This window comes from Elephas maximus, chromosome 6 (assembly GCF_024166365.1).
Source record: "Elephas maximus indicus isolate mEleMax1 chromosome 6, mEleMax1 primary haplotype, whole genome shotgun sequence".
Lineage (NCBI taxonomy): Eukaryota > Metazoa > Chordata > Mammalia > Proboscidea > Elephantidae > Elephas > Elephas maximus.
This window is the reverse complement of record NC_064824.1, coordinates 107,245,884-107,261,731: the sequence shown is the minus strand read 5'-3', so window position 1 is coordinate 107,261,731 and position 15,848 is coordinate 107,245,884. Positions and strand designations below refer to the sequence as shown.

Below are 15,848 nucleotides of genomic sequence, written 5' to 3'. Positions count from 1 at the left end.
AGAAAGCAAAGAGGAAGGAAGCCACATTGACCTAGCCTCAGAAGTCACTTGTGGTCAGTTCCACCACAACCTATTTGTTAAAAGCAAGTCATCAACTCTCCTTCAATGGGAAAGGTGCGAATCTCTACCTCTTGAGAACCCAAAATCAAACCTGTTGTCATCGAGTCAATTCCAACTCATAGTTACCCTATAGGACAGAACAGAACTGCCCTATAGAGTTTCCAAGGAGTCTGGTAGATTAGAGCTGCCAACCTTGTGGTTTGCAGATGTAGTTCATAACCACTACAGCACCAGGGTTTCCTACCTCTTGAAGGGAGGTATCAAAAATTTATAGATATATTTAAAAATAACCACCTTTCTACAAGGGCCCATCTATTTTATGGAAAAAGAATGTGGACTATTATATTTTCTTTAAACTTTTTTTTTTTTTGTAAGTGACTCATTACCATCTTTGGGCCTTGATATCTTTATGTGCAAAATAAGAAAGGATACCCCCACATGTCTGTCAGTTTGTCGTACTGTGGGGGCTTGCTTGTTGCTGTGATGCTGGAAGCTATGCCACAGGTATTCAGATACCAGCAGAGTCACCCATGAAGGACAGGTTTCAGCTGAGCTTCCAGACTAAGACAGACTAGGAAGAGGACCCGGCACTCTACTTCTGAAAAGCATTAGCCAGTGAAAAACTTATGAATAGCAGCAGAACATTGTCTGATATAGTGCTGGAAGATGAGCCCCCCAGGTTGGAAGGCACTCAAAAGTTGATTGGGGAAGAGCTGCCTCCTCAAAGTAGAGTCAACCTTAATGACGTGGATGGAGTAAAGCTTTTGGGACCTTCATTTGCTGATGTGGCACAACACAAAATGAGAAGAAACAGCTGCAAACATCCATTAATAATCAGAACCTGGAATGTATGAAGTATGAATCTAGGAAAATTAGAAATTGTCAAAAATGAAATGGAATGCATAAACATCCATATCCTAGGCATTTAAAAAAAAAAAAAAAAAGCATTAGTGAACTGAAATGCACTGGTATTGGCCATTTTGCATCAGACAATCATATAGTCTATCACGCTGGGAACGACAACTTGAAGAGGAATGGTGTTGCATTCATCATCAAAAAGAACATTTCAAGATCTATTCTGAAGTACAATGCTGTCAGTGATAGCACAATATCCATAGACCTACTAGGAAGACCAGTTAATACGACTATCATTCAAATATATGCACCAACCACTAAGGCCAAAGATGAAGAAATAGAAGATTTTTATCAGCTGCTACAGTCTGAAATTGATCGAACATGCAATCAAGGTGCATTGATAATTACTGGTGATTTCAATGTGAAAGTTGGAAATAAAGAAGAAGGATCAGTAGTTGGAAAATATGGCCTTGGTGATAGAAACAATGCCCGAGATCGAATGATAGAATTTTGCAAGACCAACGACTTCTTCATTGCAAATACCTTCATTCACCAACATAAATGGTGTCCATACACATGAACCTCGCCAGATGGAACACACAGAAATCAAATTGACTACATCTGTGGAAAGAGACAATGGAAAAACTTAGTATCATCAGTCAGAACAAGGCCAGGGACAGAATGTGGAACAGACCATCAATTGTTCATATGCAAGTTCATGCTGAAATTGAAGAAAATCAGAGCAAGTCCACGAGAGCCAAAATATGACCTTGAGTATATCCCACCTGAATTTAGAGACCACCTGAAGAATAGATTTGATGCATTGAACACTGGTGACCAATGACTGGACAAGTTGTGCAATCACTTCAAGGACATCATACATGAAGAAAGCAAGAGGTCATTGAAAAGACAGGGAAGAAAGAAAACACCAAGATGTATGTCGGAGGAGACTCTGAAACTTGCTCTCGAACGTCGAGCAGCTAAAGCAAAAGGAAGAATTGATGAAGTAAAAGAACTGAACAGAAGATTTCAGAGGGCCTCTAGAGAAGACAAAGTAAAATATTATAGTGACATGTGCAAAGAGCTGGAGATGGAAAACCAAAAGGGAAGAACACGCTTGGCATTTCTCAAGCTGAAAGAACTGAAGAAAAAATTCAAGCCTCGAGTAGCAACAGTGAAGGATTCTATGGGGAAAATATTAAAAGACGCAGGAAGCATCAAAAGAAGATGAAAGGAATACACAGAGTCATTATACCAAAAAGAATTAGTCAATGTTCAACCATTTCAAGAAGTAGCATATGATCAGGAACTGATGGTACTAAAGGAAGAAGTACAAGCTGCTCTGAAGGCATTGGCGAAAAACAAGGCTCCAGGAATTGATGGAATATCAATTGAGATGTTTCAACAAACGGATGCAGCACTGGAGGTGCTCACTCGTCTATGCCAAGAAATATGGAAGACAGCTTCCTGGCCAACTGACTGGAAGATATCCATGTTTATGCCTCTTCCCAAGAAAGGTGATCCAACCGAATGTGGAAATTATAGAACAATATCATTATTATCACACGCAAGCAAAATTTTGCTGAAGATCATTCAAAAACGGCTACAGCAGTACATTGACAGGGAACTCCCAGAAATTCAGGCCGGTTTCAGAAGAGGATGTGGAACCAGGGATATCATTGCCGATGTCAGATGGATCCTGGCTGAAAGCAGAGAATACCAGAAGGATGTTTACCTGTGTTTTATAGACTATGCAAAGGCATTGGACTGTGTGGATCATAACAAATTATGAATAACATTGCGAAGAATGGGAATTCCAGAACACTTAATTGTGCTCATGATGAACCTTTACATAGATCAAAAGGCAGTTGTTCAGACAGAACAAGGGGATACTGACTGATTTAAAGTCAGAAAAGTTGTGCGCCAGGGTTGTATTCTTTCACCATACCTATTCAATCTGTATGGTGAGCAAATAATCCAAGAAGCTGGACTATATGAAGAAGAACGGGGCATCAGGATTGGAGGAAGACTCATTAACAACCTTCATTATGCAGATGACACAACCTTCCTTGCTGAAAGTGAAGAGGACTTGAGGCACTTACTAATTAAGATCAAAGACCACAGCCTTCAGTATGGATTGCACCTCAACATGAAGAAAACAAAAATCCTCACAACTGGACCAGTGAGCAACATCATGATAAAAGGAAAAAGACTGAAGTTGTCAAGAATGTCATTTTTCTTGGATCCACAATCAACAGCCATGGAACCAGCAGTCAAGAAATCAAAAGATGTGTTGCATTGGGTCAATCTGCTACAAGGGACCTCTTTGAAGTGTTGAAGAGCAAAGATGCCACCTTGAAGACTAAAGTGTGCCTGACCCAAGCCATGGTATTTTCAATTGCATCATATGCATGTGAAAGCTGGACAATGAATAAGGACGACTGAAGAAGAATTGACGCCTTTGAATTGTGGGGTTGGCGAAGAATACTGAATATACCATGGACTGCCAGAAGAACGAATAAATCTGTCTTGGAAGAAGTACAACCAGAATGCTCCTTAGAAGCAAGGGTGGCGAGACTGCGTCTTACATACTTTGGGCATGTTGTCAGGAGGGATCAGTCCCTGGAGAAGGACATCATGCTTGGCAAAGTACAGGGTCAGTGGAAGAGAGGAAGTCCCTCAACAAGGTGGATTCACACAGTGGCTGCAACAATGAGCTCAAGGATAACAACGACTGTAAGGATGGCGCAGGACTGGGCAGTGTTTCGCTCTGTTGTGCATAGGGTTGCTATGAGTCGGAACCAACTCGATGGCACCTAACAACAACAACAAGAAAGGATAACTAAGTACTCTTTAAGTTCTTTGAAGTTCTCATAGTCTATGTCTCTGATTCTTCATTTACCATTGGATGACAATCTTAAGCATATACAAAAAAAAACCCAGTGCCGTCAAGTCCGACTCATAGCGACTCTATAGCAACTCTATAGGACAGGGCAGAACTGCCCCGTAGAGTTTCCAAGGAGCGCCTGGCGGATTTGAACCGCCAACCTTTTGGTTAGCAGCCGTAGCACTTAACCACTACGCCATCAGCGTTTCCATATATGGAGGCATAATTTACTTTTTTTAATTTATTTTATTATTGTACTTTAGATGAAGGTTTACAGAACAAACTAGCTTCTCATTAAACAATTAGTACACATATTGTTTTGTAACATTGGCTACCAACCCTACAACATATCAACACTCTCCCTTCTCAAACTTAGGTTCACTATTACTAGCTTTCCCGTCCTCTCCTACCTTCCAGTCCTTGCCTCTGGGCTGTGTGCCCATTTAGTCTCGTTTTGTTTTATGGGCCTGTCCAATCCTTGGCCAGTCAACCCCAGGAGTGACTTCATTATTGAGCTAAAATGGTGCCCAGGGGCCATACTCTCAGGAGAGTAAGTCTGGTCTTTTTTTGTGAGTTAGAAATTTGTTCTACATTTTTCTCCAGCTCTGTCCAGGACCCTCCACTGTGATCCCTGTCAGAGCAGTCAGTGATGGTAGCCGGGCACCATCTAGCTGTGCTGGACTCAGTCTGATGGAAGCAGTGATAGTTGTGATCCGTTAGTCCCTTGGACCAATCCTTCCTGTGTCTTTAGTTTTCTTCATTCTCCATTGCTCCAGACAGGGTGAGATCAGTGGAGTATCTTAGACAGCTGCTTACAAGCTTTTAAGACCCCAGACACTACTCACCAAAGCAGAATGTAGAACATTTCCTTTATAAACTATGCTTTGCCAATTGAGCTAGATGTTCCCTGAGACCATGGTCCCCATAACCCCCAGCCCAGCAATTTGGTCCCTCAGGGAGTTTGGATGTGTCTATGGAGCTATAGCGTCGCTATGAGTCAGAATCAACTCGACGGCACTGGGTTTGGTTTTTTTTTTTTTTTTTTTGGTTTTATGGAGCTTCCATGACCCTGCTTTGGACAAGTTGTGCTGGCTTCCCCATCATTGTGTACTGTCTTACCCTTCACCAAAGTTACCACTTACCTATTGTCTATTTAGTGTTTTTCCACCCCCATAACCACCAAAGATTGTTTTCGTGTGTGCGTGTAAACATTTTCATGAGTTTTTACAGTAGGTCTCATACATTTGTCCTTTTGTGATTGACTTATTTCACTTAGCATAATGCCCTCCAGGTTTATCCATGTTGTGAGATGCTTCAAAGATTCATCACTGTTCTTTATCATTGCATAGTACTCCATTGTGTGTATGTACCATAGCTTGTTTATCCATTCATCTGTTGATGAGCATCTAGGTTGTTTTCATCTTTTTGCCATTGTGAACAATGCTGCAATAAACATGGGTGTGTATAAGTCTATTCATGTCAGGGCTGTTATTTGTCTACGATATATTCCTAGGAGTGGGACTGTTGAATCATATGGTATTTCTATTTCTAACTTTTTAAAGATGCTAACAAATCTGTCTTGGAAGAAATACAACCAGAATGCTCCTTAGAAGCAAGGATGGTGACACTGCGTCTTACAAACTTTGGGCATGTTTTCAGGAGGAATCAGTCTCTGGAGAAGGATACAATGCTTGGTAAAGTACAGGGTCAGTGGAAAAGAGGAAGACCCTGGAGGAGATGGACTGACACAACGGCTGCAACAATGGGCTCAAGCATAACAATGATTGTAAGGATGGCACAGGACCGGGCAGCGTTTCATTCTGTGGTACACAGGATCGCTATGAGTCTGAACCGACTCAACAGCACCTAACAACAACAACAAGGAAGCGCCATATCATTTTCCAAAATGGTTGTACCGCAGCCTCTCCAACTTTTGTTAGTTTCTGGTTTTTTTAATTCATGCCAGTAATGCTGGGGTGAGATGGTTTGTAGGCTTATTAACAATAATAAGGTCCAGAGCTTTTTAATTTTGTTTACTGTTAGGTATTTAGAGATTCTTAAATCAGATGAGATAATAAAACCCATCAATTTACCTAAGTGACATTCTCCCAATAAAAAAAAAATTGTTGCTGTGGAGTCAATTCTGACTCATAGGATAGACTAGAACTGCCCCATAGGATTTCCAAGGAGCAGCTGGTGGATTTGAACTGTCAAACTTTAGGTCAGCAGCTGAACTCTTAACCACTTCGCCATGCGGTTTCCAAAAATAAATTCCTTTGTAAATCCCAAATCTTTCATTTCAGGCTGTAAATACATTTATTCCCTAGAATCATTTCTTAAGGAAAATGAGAAAACAAACATTTTTTATATTGTGCAATAAGACATTATGAACTGATATCAGGAAAAAAAAGATGTTTACATTATAGGCCATAGGAAGTGCACATAGAGATTACTGATAATTATGATTTTTAAATGACACATAAAATGATAAACTGGTAATTTAAAGCAAAATGGAGGATACAGAAAGAAAACCTATTATAAAAACTGGTTTTAGGCTCAAAAAAAAATCTTACGCTTGAAAATTATGAAGTCATTTTCTCATATATTTTGTAACACAGTAAATAGCCAAGTATATAGTTCTGAAGATTTCTATATTACATTCATTGTTCAATACCTAAACTTATTTTAATTATTTTTATGAAAGGAAAGAATATGCAAAAACAGACAACTTTGTGGGTTGGAATGCACACCGGAATTCAGCTATCAGACTAACCCAACCCAGATCTGAGTTATTAGTAGCTCCACTGAAAGCAAGCCATAAAATCTCAAGTATCAAAAAGAAAATGAAAAGGAAACAGGTGAGTCAGCTGAGTGGGTGTGGCAGGAAAAACTGGCTCCTTCCTACTCATTCTCTACAAAAGCTAGGTACCACTCAGGTATTTTTTTCTGGCTGTTTTTGTTTTTGTTTTTTTCCCCAGTTAAATAGTTACTTTCTTTTCCCTCAATCCTAGGAATTACTGGGTAAGATGTGACCAAGTTTCAGAACCATAAATTTGATTCAGAGAAATCTGACTTCATTTATCAAACAGGAACATTTCAAACCACCCCTCATACCATTTTTATTTAAACACTCTCTTTTTTGTTCCCTTTTGTGCAGATGCGGACTTTTTATTGGGACAAACTTTTCAGAAACAGAAGCATCCTATAAACTAAAACTTATAGAGATATTTTATTCCCAAAAAATGTGGCTAATTGAGCCAAGAGCAAGTTTGACTGGGATGTGCTGACTGATGAGCTATTAACCTTTAGTCATTTCAAATGAGAATAAGAAAATGCTTAGTGTCTTTTATATTTTTTTCTCTTTCTACTTTGTTACAAGTACCAGTGTTCTTTACCATAGAGTGACATTAAAATCATAACCAAAAAACCAAACCTATTGCCATCAAGTCATAGTGACCCTATAGGATGGAGTAGAACTGCCCCATATGGTTTCCAAGGAGCGCCTGGTGGATTCGATCTACCAGCCTTTTGGTTAGCAGCCATAACTCTTGACCACTATGCCACCAGGGCTTCCATTAAAATCATAGGATGCTTAAAACAAAGAGCCCTAGTGGTACAATGGTTATGCACTTGACGCTAGCCAAAAGGTCAACGGTTCGAACTCACCAGCCACTTTGCAGGAGAAAAGACCTGGTGATCTGCTCCCTACAAAACCCTGTGGGGCAGTTCTACTCTGTCATGTAGGGTTGTTATGAGTAAGAATCAACTCAATGGCACACAACAACGACAACACAGTTAAAACAGAAGAGCAGTTTTCATATTCAATGTCTATTACTCCAAAAGTAACAATTGCATCCAAAACAAAATATTACATTTTGAAAAATGTATGCAAATATTTTTCCTGAACAAGTAAGCATTTACAATTTGAAATAAAATGTTGAATTTCAACCTGTCACATTCTTGACAGCTAAGAGAAGCCCCAATTTGATAGTGTATGTCTTATTGAAAATTCCTAAATTTGTCAAGAGAAACGAATTCTTAATGTCAGAATCTGCAAACACTCATAATTACAAAATGCACATTTATCCCATCTTCAAGTAAACATGAACCCATAAAGTAGAAGTATTTAAAAAGAACTATTCTAGGACTCCCACTTCTGGGATGATGGGGTAGATGTACTTTTTCCTTTTACTCCCGGTAGGTACAACTAAAAACCCTGGATGTTGTATATAAAACCAACATAAGAAGACTCTGAAAGGCAGAGAGAAGAAAGCCAACTGGCTAGGAACTTCAGAATCTGAGGAATGACCTGGTGAGTTTGCTGGGTTTTTTTGTTTTTTGGTTTTTGTTTTCTCATAATTATATTCCCAGTTTGGAGAGGAACAAACTCACAACTAAGAAACACCAACAGACACAGAAAAAAAAGAAAAAGTCAAGAAAAGTCTACTTTGTCTAGCCAATGATCAAGAAATGGGCAACCTAGTGAAACAGAAAACTTTTAGATAATAACTGCTCTACCTCAGCCAGATACCACAGGAAAAAACTGCAAGCCTATTCTATAGAACCGCTATTCTATCATGGGATCCATTTCAATATGGAAATAAACCACTGCTCAGTGATGGAACTTCATTTCAATGTGGAAATAAACCACTGCTCAGTGATGGAACTTCATTTCAATGTGGAAATAAAAGCACACAAGAATTACCACCACGAAAACAGCACTTACCTGATTTGAGACATGACAAGTTGCCAAGAAGTAGATCATTTCATTCAGGCAGCTGGCATTCAGAATTTAACATTAACACAAAATCAGGTTACAAGCCATATTGCAGATCTACACACATCAGAAGCGGTGGCCAACCTTTCATCCATTTGTAACTAGTGTTACCGTCCCAGGCAACACATCTGTGCCTTTGAGCAATCTGTCATGCAACCCAGCTATGGGACTCTGGGAAACAAGAGCAACTGGGATCATAACCTGGTTGATAGCCATCAGCAACGAAGAGGCTAACTCTGAGCAAAAGTGATGAGGTCAAATCATCATTAATAAATAAGGTCAACAAACTATAAGATAAAGTTTCACATACTAGAAACTCTGTGCACCCATTAGCTACAACAATTTTGCAATATATTAAGAGCTTAAGGGAAAATTACAATAAGAGCTTGTAAGCTAAACAATTTTCTATGACCTCTCAATAAAGGGGTGAATACTGGAACTAATCCTTAGCTTCCCTAGTTTCTGATATAAAGTTATGGCTGTCAGGCAACAGCTAGCTTACAGGTAAAAGAGAGGAGGTCAGAGATAAATTGTTTTTAGATAGTTGAGTGAATAATAGGGAAAAAAAGTAGGTATTGAGCAGTTAAACCAACAGATCTGAGAATAACAAAGGGTTTCTAAAAGAGTACAAAGTGATAATCTATGTGATTTTACTGGAGGAAAGGTAAACTTAAACCAAGGAGGGCAAAAAAAGTGTTCTCTGACAAGACTGTGAGAGATCAGCGTAATTTGGGAAACAAACTTTAAGACACAGAGGCAGCCACTCAAGAATAAGCTTGTTGTCAGGTTGATTTCCCCTCCCAAAGGAACCGTCATCACTCAAAGGGGATTCTGAACATTAATTCAAATTTAGATACATTTCTAAAAACACTGAACATGAAGGTCCTATGACAGAGGTCAGTCAGGCCTTTGCCATCTCTGATTGAGGATATGCTGTCTACATCCCACAAACATGGAGGTAAAAGACAGATAAGATACACTAGAGATAAGGAAAGTGAAGGGACCCTGAAGGAAGGGAGACAAGTCAGGGTCAGAGGCAAAGGGCTCACCTCTGCATTGTTGGCAATATGTATTTCCCTTCAGAGTAGAAGCTTTTGGAAAAATAGGAACATATTTTAGTCATTTTAAGATCATGCACAATAAACACAATAATTAGTAGCTCAATGCAATTTTATTCAATTGAAATAAGAAGACCTAGAAAAGAGGAAGTTTAACTGAAGAGCTGTTGTTGTCATTGTTAGGTAATTGGTTCTGACTCGTAGCAACCCCATGTACAACAGAACGAAACACTGCCTGGTCCTGCACCATCCTTACAATCATTGTTATGCTTGAGTCCCTTGTTGCAGCCACTATGTGGATCTATCTCGTTGAGGGTTTTCTTCTTTTTCACTGACCCTCTACCTGTTGTCAGGTTGATTTCCCCTCCCAAAGGAATTGTCATCACTCAAAGGGGATTTTGAACACTACTTCGAATTTACCATAATGTCCTTCTCCAGGGACTGTTCTTTCCCGATAACATGTCCAAAGTATGTGAGACACAGTCTCGCCGTCCTCACTTCTAAGGGGCATTCTGGCTGTACTTCTTCCAAGACACCTTTGTTCATTCTTCTGGCGGTCCATGGTATATTCAGTATACTTTGCCAACACCATAATTCAAAGGTATCAACTCTTCTTTTATCTTCCTTATTCGCTGTCCAGCTTTCCACGCATATGAAGCGAAATTGAAGGGCACCTCTTTCTATTCACAGGAAAGTCTTTAGCCAGTCACCTATTCCACACCTGATTGTGCTGGTTTAACAGTGAAGAATGTTGAGCATATTTATTCTACAAATATTTGTTGAGACTGGCCATGAGCAAGACACTGTCTATAGACACTATGGAAGAAGACAGTTATTAAAGAATTCTAAGCCATAAATCTGATCCTTGGGTAGCTCAGGAGGCATAATACGCTCTCAGGCACTTACAACAAAACTATGAATGGCATTATGTGGTTTAAAAACAAAAAAAAGCAATAGGCTCACAAAGAAGATGCCATTATTAATATATTACCAATCTGGTGAGAAATAGAGGCTTGCTGCATCCTTAAAAAATGTTTTTGTGGCTGCAGGAAAGCCCTATGAGTCTACTCAGGATTTCACCAGGCTTTTAGCTACCGCTAATATGACTACCAAGAGCTTAATATGACTACCAAGAGCTTTATAGACTATTCATCCAGGAAATAAGATGCCAAAATATATTTTGAGAGAAGTTCCAACCTGGAGCTCATTATGTGCATGAGTGCCTTTCTGAAAGCAGATTCTCTAGTAAGATAAAAAAATATATATATATAGGCAGAAGGATATGCAAGTTTAGACACATCTCATGCCTACAAAACTGGTTTAAATATCTCCGTGTGTGGAAAAATATCAAATTCCCACTTTTGACTTCCCTGACACCAAACTGTGCCGAAGAATCCAAGTCAATTTATCATCAATCCTGTTCGCCTCTGTCCCCTTCTGTTCTGACATCAGCTGCACATGCGGCACTTCTCCCTCTGACCCTAACCACCTGGAGGGAGATCAGAGCTCACAAGTTAAAGGACACAGTCCTCTGGACTGCCAGATCTGTCCAAGACCTACAGCACAAGCTTGGGAGTCCCCACAACACCCTCACTGCTGGCCTGCTGGCTACAAATTTGGGATTTTCCCACTACCACTTCAGGATGCTAGCTATAAGCTCCTCGCTTCCCACCTTTGGGATCCCTCACTTCTGACCTGCTGGCTACAAATTTGGGGGCTCCCTCTATTCCCTCAGGACACCGGCCATAAGCTCAGTGATCCCCAACATCCATTCTCTCACTTCTGATATGTTGGCTCCCCCCTAATTCCTTGGGTTTGATAATTTGCTAGAATGACTCACAGAACTCAGGAAGACACTATACTTACAATAACATTTTTATTACACGCAACTCAGCACCAATATAAAGAAGAGACACAGCGGGGAGGTTTGAGAGGGCTCCCAACCCAGAGATTCCATATTCCAAAAAGAGACATGCTACCCTACCACACCCATCAATGACTTTAACTAACAAGGAGCTTCCATGTTCAAAGCCTTTACTGGGGCTTCATTATGTAGTAATATTGATTGAATCAGCTCACCTCCCTTGAGCTCAGCTGATATCACAAGGTGGTCCTGGTTTGACCAGCCCCAGCCTGAGTCGTCTCATTAGCATAAATTCCTAGGTGAGGTCTAAAGGTCAACAGATAACAAAGGCACCTCAGTTACTCAGCAAATTCCAAGGGTTTAGAGTTATCTATCAGGAACTGGAAACCCTGGTGGTGTAGTGCTTAAGAACTACATCAGCTAACCACAAGGTCAGCAGTTTGAATCCCCCAGGTGCTTCCTGGAAACTCTATGGGGCAGTTCTACTCTGTCCTTTAGGGTCACTATGAGTCCGAATCGACTTGACGGACAAACACCAAATTACTTTAGCTAAAGTTAGTGTAAAGCCCACATTGTTAAACAATCTTTGCTCTCAGAAAAATGTATTTAAAAAAATAAATAACTGATAAAACAGTTTCTTATAGAAAACAAAGCTAGCCTGAATATATAAGCAGTGCAAATGATAAGTAATGTAAATTATTCTCATTTAGGAAATTTCATCCAGTTTTCAATTTGATATAAATAGCTTCATCAGGGAGAGTCAGAAGCTAGCCTCCAGAGACTTTAATTACATATGCAGTCTGCTCCAATCTTGTCACCTAAATATCTGCCCAGGAAGTACTGACCTACTTTTTGTTTGTTTGTTTTCTAAATATTTTATTTTGTAATAAATCTTTTTCTTATAATTAACAAGAGCATTTGACTAGTTTTCTAAGTCAAGTGGCAATATATAATACCCCTTCTTCCTATGATCATGCAGTATCTGGTGAGTATCTACTGGATGTCATACGCTGTGGGAAAATTATTGAGACAGTTCTTGCCCTCAATTAGCCCAGTATCTGCGGCAGGAGGTCAATATGACTAGTAAAACATATTTTTTAAAGAAAATGACAAATCATTTATGACTTTAAAATAAAAAATTTATTACATGTTATAATTCAAAACTTCTACCCTAGTTTTATATTTAATAATGTAACAAAATTGGAAATGATGTTGTATCTATTATTATATTATCCCTAATGATAAATTTTTAAAAGGGGGTCCAACTAAAGTAAGAAACAGACTACATGCCTGCAATACCTAATTCTACCATTCAACGTTATACTGGGAGCTCTAGCTAAGGCAATATGACAAGATAAAGATAAAAAGAAATAAAAGTATAAATATTAGAGAAAATTGTTACTGTTCATGAACAAATTGGCTAGGTATAATCAATAAATATAAAGAATATACTAGTAATAACTAATTAAAAATAGAATAAAAGAAATGATAATAGCAACATGATGATGATGATAATGGCAATGACAACTAACACCACAAGCAAACTGTGTCAGGCACTGTACTAAATGTTTTTTCTGTAATCTATAATCATTCACCAGCCCAATGAATTTGGTATTATAGCATCCCCACTTTTCAGATGAAGAAACTGATCTTTTTAGATGTTAAGTAACAGCTAGAGAGTAGGAAAAATAGACTCTAAATCAGTTCTGATATTGAAGTCCATAATCTTACCCAGAAAGCTATAATTTACTTTCTTAGAGAGTCTATAAAATTCTATTAGCCAATGGAGTAACTGTCAAGCTCATCATTTAGCCTGCTCATTTGACAGTTACTAACACAAGAGAGCTCTGGAAACATCAAGCTCTCTTAGAGATGCTTCATCAGCACACTCATCTCTCTGCACATCTTTGCCCACAGATGCAGGTTCATTTGCATCATTTGGACCCAGGGAAGTCACCCTTTCCTGTTGGAATAGAGAGACCTTTTATAAATTAAGACTGGCCTCGAAACTACTATCCTGAGATAATCTTAAGCCTCAAACCAAAAATATACCCTGGAGTCTTCTTAAAACCAAACAATAGTTTAGCTTAACTAGCAAAAAAAAAAGTCTTCCTCCAGTACACAATATCAGGGAAGCCAGCACAACTTGTCCAAGGCTGGACTGTGGAAGCTCCACAGATACATGCAAACTTCCTGAGGGACTCAATTACTGGACTGAGGGCTGCGAGGACCACTGTCTCGGAGGACATCTAGCTCAACTGGCATAACATAGTTTATAAAAAACAATGTTCAACATTCTAGTTTGGTGAGTAGCGTCTGGGGTCTTAAAGGCTTGAGAGCGGCCATCTAAGATACTCCACCGGTCTCACCCCGTCTGGAGCAAGGGAGAATGAAGGAAACCAAAGACACAAAGGAAAGATTAGTCCAAAGGACTAGGCTCCACCAGACTGAGTCCAGCATAACTAGATGGTGCCTGGCTACCTCCACCAACTGCTCTGACAGGGATCACAATAGAGGGTCCTGGACAGAGCTGGAGAAAAATGTAGAACAATCCTAACTCACAAAAAACAACAACAACAACAACAAAAAAAAAAGACTTATTGGTCTGATAGAGACGAGAAATCCTGAGAATATGGCCCCTAGACACCCTTTCAGCTCAGTAACGAAGTCACTCCTGATGTTCACCCTTCAGCCAAAGGTTAGACAGGCCCATAAAACAAAATGAGACTAAATGGGCACACCAGCCCAAGGGCAAGGATGAGAAGGCAAGAGGGAACAGGAAAACTGGTAATAGGGAACCCAAGGTCAAGAAAGGGAGAGTGTTGACATATCATGGGGTTGGCAACCAATGTCACAAAACAATACGTATACTAATTGTTTAATGAGAAACTAGTAGGTTCTGTAAACCTTCATCTAAAGCACAATTTAAAAAAAAATGTATATGTATGTGTGTGTATATATGTATTTTTATATATATATATATATATATACACACACATATAAAATCTTCCTTGAGCATCATGCTCTTTCAAGAGCTATCCACATGGGATCAAACTGGCAACAGCAACTTGCAAAATTAGATAGGAACCTTAGGCGGCAGTGAATTTATGTTAACGGGGGAGGAAAAACTCAGAAAAGGAGGGTGAGAATGGTTACACAACCTGAAGAATGTAATCAATGTCACTGAATTATACATGTAGAAACTGTCAAATTGGTGTATATTTTGCTGTGTATATTCTCAACAACAACAACAAAATAAATAAATAAATAAATAAATAAAAGAGAAAAAATGAAGAGTGGAGTAAATGATTAGAGACCTGAGTTCCCGGGGTCGCAAAGAAGATAAATTTTCTTGGAATAGAAGAAATATAAATTAGTGTCTTAGTTATCTAGTGATGCTATAACCAAAATACTACAAGTGGGTGGCTTTAACAAAGAAATTTATTCTCCCACAGTCTGGGAGGCTAGAAGTCTGAATTCAGGATGCCAGCTCCAGGGGAAGGCTTTTTCTCTCTGTTGGCTCTGGAGAAGGTTCTTATCATCAATCTTCCCCTGGTTCTAGGAGTTTCTCAGCTCAGGGACCCCAGGTTTCAAAGGACACACTCCACTCCCAGCTCTTCTTTCTTGGTGGTAAGAGGTGCCTCTCCTCTCTGCTCGTTTCTCTCTTTTATATTTCAAAAGAGATTGACTCAAGATACAACCTAATCCTGGAGATTGCATCCTGCCTCATTAACATAACTGCCTCTAATCCTGCCTCATTAACATCACTGAGTTTAGGATTTATAACACATAGGATAATTACATCAGATCAAATAATAGAGGACAACCACACAATACTGGGAATCATGGCTTAGCCAAGTTGATACGTATCTTGGGGGAAAACAAATCAATAACAGTTAGCTTTATTCAAACATTTATGGAAAATCTACTACCCAAATTCACCTTGCTAATTGTCACAGAGGGGTTCCAAATGGTCTATTATATTGCCCTTTACCCCTCTACATTTACAATGCAGTAACCTTATAGAAAACAAGTCTGTATTCCCTTTTTAAACAATTTAGTCACTCACTACATACTTATTTCTACTGTATTCTCATTGTGAATATCATTCACACGTATAGTGTCAGCTGCTTCTTATAAAGTGATGATGTCAAAATTTATACCTCCCATCCAAATCTTTTCTTAAGCTCCATAATCAAAGATCCTAAAATCTACTAGATATTTCACAGGTCCCTCACACACAGCATATTTAAAATTTAACTCATCATACCTGCCCCAATCTACTCTTCCTTCAGTTGAATGTACCTTCTAAATATCTCTTGCATCCATCTGATTCATTTTCTCAAC

General features: G+C 39.1%; 1 protein-coding gene across 1 annotated transcript in view; it reads right to left on the bottom strand.

Annotated features, from left to right (window-relative positions):
* PTH2R (parathyroid hormone 2 receptor) overlaps positions 1 to 15,848 on the bottom strand; it is a 123,852-nt gene that overhangs the window by 60,869 nt on the left and 47,135 nt on the right. The window lies entirely within an intron of this gene.